Genomic DNA, 10,866 nt, shown 5'->3' with positions numbered 1-10,866 from the left:
TGATTGTGCATTTTGTTAATCAAAATAATCCATCACGTTAACATCTCCTATTAATATATCGTATCAATCACTCAATATATTTATTTATTGTCATATTAATCCTTATAAAAAAAAAAAAGAATTATTGTAGATATTAAAGAACTATTATAACAGAAACTATTTTCACTAACAAATTATCAATTATGAACTATAAAAACTAATTATTAGAGTTGATCGTAATGAGTGACAAAAACCCATGGTTTATCTTTGTACAAATTTCACGTGGGTTTTAATACTCCCTCCGTTTTAAAATGAGTGTCGCTTTAGCCAAAAAAAATTGTTTCAAAATGAATGTCACTTTCGGTTTTCAATGCAATAATAAATATTTCTTTTCAATTGTACCCTTCAATTAATACTATGTTACACTACTTCCAAAGTATTATTTTTTCTTTAATGCAAAACAAACCAATAGTTGATTAGGATAATTTGGTAAAATTGCAATGACATTTGACTACTTTATTCCATTCCTTAATCTGTGTGCAACTGGCTAAAGCAACACTCATTTTGAAACGGAGGGAGTACATGTTTTCTGATACTCCATATTTGTTGGTTAAACTTAAATACAATCCATCATTAAATCATGTGGAACACACAAATTTGGTACATCATATAAAGTTTGGGGAATGTTAACCGGTGCCCCGGAGCACTGGTTAAGGAATCAAATGTAAAAAGTATTATATTGGAATTTGTGCTGTCAACTCCTCAAAAGCATAAAAAGTGTTATTTTTATTTTAAAATTTCCTTTTTTAGTTTCCTTGACCAGTGCCCCGGGGCACTGGTTAACAAGACCCATAAAGTTTTAGTGAATAGAGTGAAACATAAATTCAATGCTATGTCAATTTTCATTAATGGGATGGGATAACATTTAGGTGACATTGTGGTTAGTGATATTGGTGATATTGGTCAACCATAATATTGCAAGTGACTTTCTTCTTTCTCTTTCACAAGGATATTTTATTTTTTTTACACTTGTAACATTGTGGTTGGTCAATGTTACCAAATATCACTAACCACATTATCATCAAAATGCTACCTGGGTTGGGATTGAGGTACTATTTTTCCCATATAAAAGTTTAGATAAATATACTATTTTTTCTATAAAATAAAGATCCACTATGGTGTGTTCACCGGGTTATACAAATCTGTGTGTCCACTTCAATTTCTGCATCATAGTCTGACAGTCACATGCATCAAATGCCACGTACGTATACAAAGTAAAACATGTAGAAGGGAGCCATATGAATTTACGTGTTTAATCCTAAATTCTATAGCTAGTTCCCAAACATTATGGATTGACCATATACCTTATGAATTAGTTTATATATAACATAACATATATTAACAATGATCAGTAGGTTTAGAATAGCAGCACATGCTCAAACCACATGTAATGCAGACCATTGCAAAGGGCACATGTTTCTTCATGTGCTTGAATGCATCCTAGATTTGTGATTCTAAGAATCAACATTATTAATATCATAGGGAAGACTAAAATGTAAAGATAATAAAGGTAAAATATAAATAAAATATGTTATTTGATAAGCGGGAAACAACATTATCAACCAAAACAAATAGGACCTAAAAAATACAATCTCAAAACAAAAAGAGACTTAGCAAAATTAAACAACACTAGATCAAGCAGGTAGGCTAAATCGATTTGTCTAAACATTTTGGTAAGCATTTTTCTAATGATATGGTTTCTTCTTACTTGTAGAGATTTTAATTTTATTTTTGTTACAAAAGAGAGACAAAGGCTAAAAAGAGAAAAACGAAAAACTAAACGGCAGATAAACCCCATTATCAAACAAGAGACTCCAAAGCTTACTAGGATATGAGTGTCTCTAAAAACAAGATGATTACAAGAATCAAAGGAGATACTAACATTTGCTAGCCAGTTAAAACATCTGTTCCCTTCGAGTCAAATATGCAGGGCCGTTCCTGTGAAATCGGAGGCCCGACTCTCTTAGTAAAATTAAGCCCCATTTTTTAAAACAGAAAAAAAACTATAATGTTTTTTTTTTATTTTTTAGAGAATAATTATAATGTTTGTGGTTAGAACTTTGCAATTTTATACGACAAGTATATGCAAAAAATTACGAGTGCTCTAAATAAACAAGAAAAAAATTAGGCACAAAAGAGATCATATCATGCTGGAAAAAAAATGAAAAGACTGCCTAACCTGGGTGTTGAACCAAAGACACCCTGCATAATACTACAAAGATTTACCACTGGGGCGCGCATTCACTGCACTTATAGCTATGATGCTATGTCTTTGTATTATATTTTCAGTGCATTATATATTAAAAAAATAATATTTTGGGCCCCAAAATTGGGGAGGCCCAGCTCTATAGAGCTGTTTGCACCTCCCCAGGGACGGCCCTGCAAATATGGATAACCTAAAGTATGCTAATCCTGCTGCAGAAACTCTTGAATATCTTGAACCAGGAATGGAATGGTCTCACTAATCTTGCAATTGTTAATAACCATGTCAATGAGAGCCTTCAAGTCACTTTCAACAATTAGGATGAAAGACCTTTTCTCGAAGCCATGTCATGTCCCAAATAAAGGTCTCACATCTCAACATGTGGAGCGTCACAAGCTCCAATTCTGCGACAAAATTTCTTAGGCCACCTGCCATCAAAATGACCCAAAAGACCACCACAACATGTAATCTTCATGTGATCTTGGTACGCTCCGTCACAATTAAGCTTCACCAAATCATCAGTCATTCTCTTCCAACCAATAAATGTCGTTTCCTTCTATATAGGATCATTCTGCAAAAGACTTTAAGAATTTTCTTCAATATCCCTAATAAAATTTTTGGATGCCATATATGTCGAAATTTGCGGTCTTTCCTTCCTCGAAAATTTGATTTGTTTCACCAAATCTGCAAATACCAACATGTAGTCATGAAAGTTGTTTGCCACCTACACTTGGAAGCTATATTCCATCTTTTGTCGAGGTTGTTCAAAACTTGATTTCTACAATTAGTAAAAAATATTAGTTTTCAAATATGGAGGCATAAGTCTAACCCATACTTGAGTGGTAGAAGTACGAGCACATGTAGAACAATCTCATCTTCATTCCCACAACTCGAGCAGGTAGCTGATTTGCCAAATCCCCACCTACTCATGTGGTATTTAGTAAGAATAAGAACAAGTTCCACATGAAAATTTGAATATAGTGCGGTTTCCTCAACTTTCATATCATTTTCTGACCCCTTTCTACCTAGCTTGGTTACAAAGGAACAAGTTACAATTAAGCAATTTGAACCGAAAATTGATACGTATTTGTGCCTTCGCGCCAAATGGTGTCATGTCCATCAATTCCAACAGAAGCAGAGAATGATAGTACTTTATTTGCAATGTTGTTGGGCAGATTTTTAAACAGGAAATTACTATCCGAGATCCTGGATAAATTAACCACATCCTTAACACTAAGAGTAATATACAGAAAAGATTGAGTAGCAATTGTGACGAGAGGGATGTTGTTAGACACTTATTTATCAAACCAAAAATAGTATGAAGACCATCCCCAATTCACCACAATACATTTCATTGAAACTCCGCCTAACTCCCATCAACGACTTTCCACATAGGAGAATCATAAGGCTCTGCCCAACTCCCAACAATGACTTTCCACATAGGATAATAAAAAGGCTGAGACGGAATAAAAAAAAACGCAAATCATTATTCTTGCCATATTTATTATTGAAATCTCTTCACCAAATATCATTAGCCTTAGAGCATCTACAATGGTGAGGTCTTCACCATTTAAGACCTGGTACCTAATAGGTACTCCCATTGTGGAAAAAAAAATTGGAGGTCTTAAAAGATCCAAGGTCTAACTTAAGACCTCCATTCTTAAATGGGCCCACATAACTTTTTATTAAAATAATAATTTCCATGGCTATTAAATAATATTTGTGAGACCCTGTTAGACCCTTTGTTAGAGGATCTCCATTGGAGTGGTTGAGTACCTATTAAGTACTATTATTAAAAAATTATTAAAAAGTGATGTGTCCATGTGGGATCCATTTAAGACCTCAAAATTGAGGGTCTCCATTGTGGATGCTCTTAGTAGTTAGGTTCCATAACATCTTCATCAGGAATGTTTCATTTGAAAAGATTTAAATCAGCTATGTAATTAACCTAAATGGCAATAATTACTTAATTGACCTATTTCGCCACAAACTCATTCAACTAATCAGACACAAAATAACAAATTTTCCAATGCACTTTTTGTGCAAGGAGTTATATTTCTCATTCTCCTATTATTGATTTTTATTCTTGAATATCTAAAACAAACCGTGGAATAACAATTCAAAGCTCATCCAGCCAAATTTAATAATTTTTTGCCATCAAGAGTATTGAAACAGAAAATAAATATGTGGTCTATTGCAAAATTAAGGTTTAAATGTGGAGCATGTGAAAGAGGGAAGGATGGAATCATCTATCATATGTTATTATCATATCATTATAGTATGGTTGAAATATCACAAGCCCAAGGGATTCAACTTGTTATGTAGTCACGTGACCCTTGGATGTGGATATTTAATGCATTATACCCATTTTAAAAGCAAAACATCTAGATTGGTCTCCTAAAAAAAAATCTAGATTGGTTATGGGTAGGGGTGGCAAAAATACCCATGCCCATGGGTACCCGCGGATAAATCCATCACGGGCACGGGGCGGGTAGCTAAACGGGTATCCATGGGTATAATTAACGGGTATTTGACTACCCATTATTATATGGATACGGACACGGATTTGATGGTATCCATACCCACGGGTACCCATACCCAATAATAAATTAAGTTAATTACCAAAATATCCTTATATATCTTATTAGTAACCTATTTTTAATTTTTAATTTTTTTAATTTATATTATTAAGTTGAATGAAGTTATTGAAGCTTGGAATGCATGCGAAATTTAGATGTTTATTTGGATGTTTTTTATGTTTTTATTTTACTTCATGAATTTGAATGAATTATGTAAGAATTATGAATTTTCTATGGATTATGTATGACTTATGAAATTTTGAATGGATTATGTATGGATGTTTAAAAGTAGTTGAAGTTTTTTGTTAATTAAAAAAGGTTATTCTTTGTTCCAAAAAAAAAAAAAAATTTAAATAAATTCATGGGTACCCACGAATACCCATGGATACTTCAATACCCACGGGTACCCACATAATGGGTACCCATGAGGGTACGGGTCGGACATGGGTATCATATTTATCCAACGGGGCGGGCACGAATATCATATTATCCTTGTCCATGGGTACCCATTGACATCCCTAGTTATGGGGGAAGATGTTATTTTCTTCAGAAATGATAAACAAACACAAATTTTTTGACACAAATACAACACCATAGGCAATTTTGTAATTTCCATTTTAAGTGTAAGGACAAAAATGAATTTGGTTGGTTGCATTCAACTTAGCTGCTGATTCAACTTAGCTGCTGCTCCACAATTGGAGAAAACATTTTTCTATGTCTAAAACAAAAATCCGTCAAATAAGTACACCATCCGATCACTATTATAAACAAAAATTCATTTTTGTTCATTCAGTAAGTATGTGGTCTATTATATAGAACAAACACATCATTTATTAAATGGAAAATGATAGATACAGTGACAAAATTTATCAAAAAAATTTCAAGACAGTGTATTTGCTACTAACACTTTTCTTTAATTACACACTATTATATCCATTGATTTCCGTCAAATAACAAATTTAATTGGTTGAGACATTTTCTTGATAAATTCTTGATAAAAATTCTGTAGATAAATAACAATGCTCTTATTAGAAAATAAATTTTTGCTTATAATAGTGATCGAATCTAGGCATTTTAATCCTTAAAATTGTAAATATCGGTCAATTTAGAACCCGTCAAATTTGTGATGCAGCAATTTAATTTATCAAAATTTATAAATATCAAACGAATTTTGTCGTTTTCTCAAATCTTGCACCATAATTTTGAAAATTTATAATTGTTTTGATGCAACAAAAGTCTATTTATGTATGTTGTTTATTGACTTACCAATGAATTATTTTGAAAGATTAACTAGACTCTAATCAATTTGACCTCGTGAAAAGTTCTTGTAATGCGTCTTATTTTTTGAACAAAAAGATTTTAGACCGACCGATACTTTTCAATTTAAGGTAATAAATTATTATTTATTTCAAATATTTGAGTGACTAAATTACCGACAATTACAATTTGAATGACTAAAATATCTATTTATTCAGTGGCGGAACTGGGGGGTGGCAAGGGGGAGCCACCGCCACCCCATTGTTTGTGTGAAATGACTATTATACCCTTCATTAAATTTAATATTTTCCATTTCAATTTCACATTTGGGCATCCAATTTCTCTCTCATCAGAAGCCAGAAGGGGAACGCCTTTCTCTTCTTCTCCCAACCAACCAACAAAACAAATCGGGATCCATAATTTTTGTTCTTCTTTCTCCTCCAAGACGTGTCACAGATCTATGATTGTGCAAGGTTTTTTTCTTCTTCTGAATTTCTTCAATAAACTGTTTCTCTTTGTTTTGGTCTGACAACCAGATTTTGAACCTATCTGTTCTTAAGATTATACGATGAATTATTACTGATCTTTTATGGTAGGGGACTATTAGATGTCTTTTTGGATGAATTATTCAAATCTTGATTTCATTTGTATATCGTATATGCAGATTTTGAATCATGGGTTGCCGGAGAGATGACCTTGTTTCAACAACTAAGACCAGTGAATAAAAACGGGTTTCTTTTTGTGTTTTTCCCCCTTTATATGTTCATATAATTAGGATTGATTCTTGGATTGTTGTTTTGGAATAAAAACTTCTAGTTATAATTATCAGTTGATTGTTCTGTTCTGTTCAAAAGGATTGATTCTTGCTGTTCCTATTTTGTACTCTTAGGATTGTTCTGTTACTCTTTCTGATTACATGTCTTGTTTGCTGTATGAAATGTTATGTGAAATGGGTCATAATTTTTTTTTATGAAAGTTTATGTCTTTATGTTAAAATGGTGGTTGGAAAGTGATTTAGTGTATAGTTTGCTTCATGAGTTTTGCATTTGATTTAACTATGTTATGTTTTTGCATTTGATTTAGTGTAAATTTCACTACTCTGTTTAATTATTAAAATTGTTGTTTTGTTTACCCTTTTCAGAGCTGAAGACCTTCCATTGAATGAAATTGATGATCTTTATCTTCTTGATTTTGTTGGGCCACCTGGATTTGTTCAGGAAATCTCCACCAAAGTTCCAAGGTATTACTTTCTTTTCCATGCCGCATAGGTTTTTCTTTTGTCTCCATGTAATTTTATTTTGATTTTAGTCTTTGAATGGATTGTAGAGAATTTCACCTTTGGTCCTTTTTATTTCTTCTGGTCCTTGTAACATTATTTTTTTATGTTCAAATTAGTCCTTATCAGAGTTTTAAATAGCGATTGCGGTAACAGTTGCAATTGCGGAGAATTACGCAAAAATGTGCTGATGCTGCCACAATGGCGGTTGCATTGCACTTTCAGCAACATTAAAAAACTATTATTTCGCAGCTCAGATCGCGGTCGTGTGCCCCTATTTAAAACTCTGGTTTTTATGTGGTTTATAATTCAGGGACTAAAATCAATATGGTATAAAGTGCAACATAATCGTTTCTATTTTCAAAAGGAAGGTTGTTGAACTGTATATTGATGATTTCAAGTCACTCAGAAAGCATAAAGTGCATCTTTAGGTATGTAATGAACTAACTTTATATATTTTAGTTTATTTTGATGGCAAAATGACGGCCACCCCAAACTTTTTTGTCTGGCTCCGCCACTGTATTTATTCAAAACTCTTTACAAAAAAATTCATCACTGAATTTAGTGAATAAGTTTGACAAGAATTTAACCTCTTTTTTTTCGCAAAATTTGCTAGCAGTTTACTAACTACTAAAGAGTTCACGTGACTAATCCAATTACCCAAAAATTAAGCAAAGGGTTGTGAAATTGAAACGTGAAAGAGAGGAACAAGAAGAAAAAGAAACAGTCAAATAAAAAGGGAAAATAGCAGTATATTGTAACTACCATGCTAGCAACTTCTAGAGGAAAAAATAGACTAATCAAAGATGTTATCTTATCTGCATATCCGTGATTTAAGTCATGATGCAATAATGATTTAAAGCATGAAATTGATAACTCTCATAATTTTACACAAAAGATGTATACATATCATATTCATATACCCAAAATTCATGGAACAAGAAAATGACATAGTATACACGGTGATGAATGCATGTGAACCATTGTTTTTCCATTTTCGTGAAAAAGACTAGACAGTTTTTGGCCTTGTTGTAGTTATCATATCATTCGTAACACATATATAGACCAATTACCCTTCTTGGTAATTTAATGTCACAAACATTTCTTCACTGTCCAATATCCATTGCTCGAAAATCAAGTTTCAATGGAATTTGGAAAACAACACAAGTCCAATTTTAAAAGTATATAATACTACACTATTTCCGTCTATTTGAGGATAAGAATGAAGTATTTTTGTCCACCAAAAAGAAATGAATTATTTTTTATTGTTGTTGCATTTTAAAGACAAATTTCTTGTCTCGTAAGTGTAGCTCAGTTCAGTTGGTAGCTACCAGAGATAATATTTGCAGGGGTCAGGGTTCGAACCCCGGATTCCCCACTTCTCTACACTGTAATAAGTGTGTGATCTAGCCACTTTGCTACTGAACAAAAAAAAAAAAGACCCATTTCTTAAATTAGATAAAATGACAAAATACGACAAATTTTTTCTCACAAATTTTAATAACAATGCATTTCTAAGAAGAGATTCAAATTAGTGATTATTGTTTAAACTAAAATAGACTCAAATCACCTTATCCAAAATGTTCTTGAATTAAGGTTTTAGTTTGCATTTGCTAAAAAAAAAAAAAAAAGTTTTAGTCTGAATGCCACTAAGTTTCTTAAACCTTTGAGCAAATTGATTTTTTTGGACAATGCTAATAAGAGTATCGTTTAGCAACCAAAAGTGGTAACTTTTGTGTAGACCGATATGATGTATACAAATTGAATTTAGAGGGGGTGAATAGATTCCTTTCCAAAAAAAATTTGGAAGCGTGTTTTGAAAACGATTTTAGCACGATCAAATTTGACTATTGAAAACTACGCAATTGTGTTTCAATAACACTAACTAAGCAATGCTAATAATACAATACAAATTTGAACAATGAATTCACAAATGAATTGATATTTATCAACCAAACTTAATACACAATCAAGTTACAAAATCAAGTACAATCTCAAACAAAATCTAACCTTATAAAAGAAAAGTTATCACAAGTAAAAAAACTATTTGATATATGATGAATCAATTGAAAAGATGATATCATTACCGTGGAGTGATTGAAACATAAATTAGGTTTTCAAAGTTTTACTCAACCACCAAGCATGTATTGATTAACCTAATCAATTACCACATCAAATTGTTGATTGCAAGAAATAAAGAGAAGAAAGAAGTAAACATCGGATTTATAAAGGTTCCCCCAATCATGATTGAATCGGGGAGATCTAGTTTGATATCAAACCGAGAATTGAGAGAGAGAGGGAGGGAGAGGGAGAGGGAGGGAGGGAGGGAGGGAGGGAGAGAGAGAGAGAGAGAGAGAGAGAGAGAGAGAGAGAGAGTTTTTGCAAAATTGATTCAATAGTGGGAGAATGAGTCGAGGTAAGTATATATAGCTATGAGAGATAGGAACAAGTTTGACTTAAAATAAAAATGAAAATACGCATTTGAATCGATTCATTACAACCTTGATTCGAATCAATAGTGTAAAAACTGAAATTTGAGTTGCTATGAAGATTGATTCGATACCCATGAACTGCGATTCGATTCATTGATTTCTAGATGAAGATTTGATTCGAATCATCATAAATTTGATTCAAATCATAGTTCCAAAGAAAAAATGGGATAAAAATGAATCAAATCAATTGACTCTTTACAAACAATGAATTGAATCAAAATGATTCGATTCATTTTTCTCTTTTGTAAGATTTCAATATAATCAGCAAAACAGGAGCTAACATGTAGAAAAATGATTCGATTAGTTTATGCATACCAGAGTATGAATCGAATCAAAGCATTGAATACGAGTTTTTGAAAACAAAAGATCACCAAAACCATGCAATGACATGACACGATATATATTGAAGATCTAGACTAAAAAGGGTGCCTTGCAATAGTAACTAAGCTATAACCAAACAAAAACATTATCTAACCAAGTCAAGGAATAAACATCGTCAAAACTTATCTAATTGTGTATTTATTACTTTTAGTGTTTTACATACCTTGACTTGTAATTTCAAAATAAAATTTCTTTTTGTAGATTACTTAAATAATGTTGTTCTTATGACACTTTTGACATGATGACTTTTTTTTTTGAAAGTTTGAGCACATCAGGTATAGAGTTTTACAAATTCAGTCTTTTTTGAGAAAATATTTTAATGTTGATGATATTTAGAAATCAATGTAACTGATCTTTTCAAAAAATTTGTATTAACCCTTTGATTATCCAGAGAAATTAATGTAATTGATCTTCATCCAAAGACCAGCTGAGAATAAGTAAATGATGTAGTAAATGATTTCTTTTTGTTAAGGATCTAGTCAATCATTCATTCCAACTAGGGCTGGAAATGAGTCGAGTCGAGTCGAACCTGTCTGAGCTCGACTCGACTCGATAAGAATTGGTTCGGCTCGAAACTCGGCTCGAGTTCGAAACGAACTTTTTTTTAGCTCGAGTTCGGCTCGTTTAAAGTTCACGAAC

The 10,866-nt window shown here is 32.3% G+C and overlaps 1 long non-coding RNA gene across 1 annotated transcript; it reads left to right on the top strand.

Annotated features, from left to right (window-relative positions):
- The first annotated feature begins 6,293 nt into the window (after window positions 1-6,293).
- On the top strand, window positions 6,294-7,906 carry LOC146921260 (uncharacterized). Its single transcript, XR_015012062.1, has 3 exons — window positions 6,294-6,551; window positions 6,743-7,318; window positions 7,668-7,906. It is a non-coding gene; the product is annotated as an uncharacterized LOC146921260 (long non-coding RNA).
- Window positions 7,907-10,866: the final 2,960 nt, after the last annotated feature.

This window comes from Medicago sativa, chromosome 5, assembly GCF_051527215.1.
Source record: "Medicago sativa cultivar Bolivia chromosome 5, Bolivia_mono, whole genome shotgun sequence".
NCBI classification, from domain to species: domain Eukaryota; kingdom Viridiplantae; phylum Streptophyta; class Magnoliopsida; order Fabales; family Fabaceae; genus Medicago; species Medicago sativa.
The sequence above is the reverse complement of the archived record's forward strand: the minus strand, read 5'-3'. Positions and strand labels throughout refer to the sequence as shown.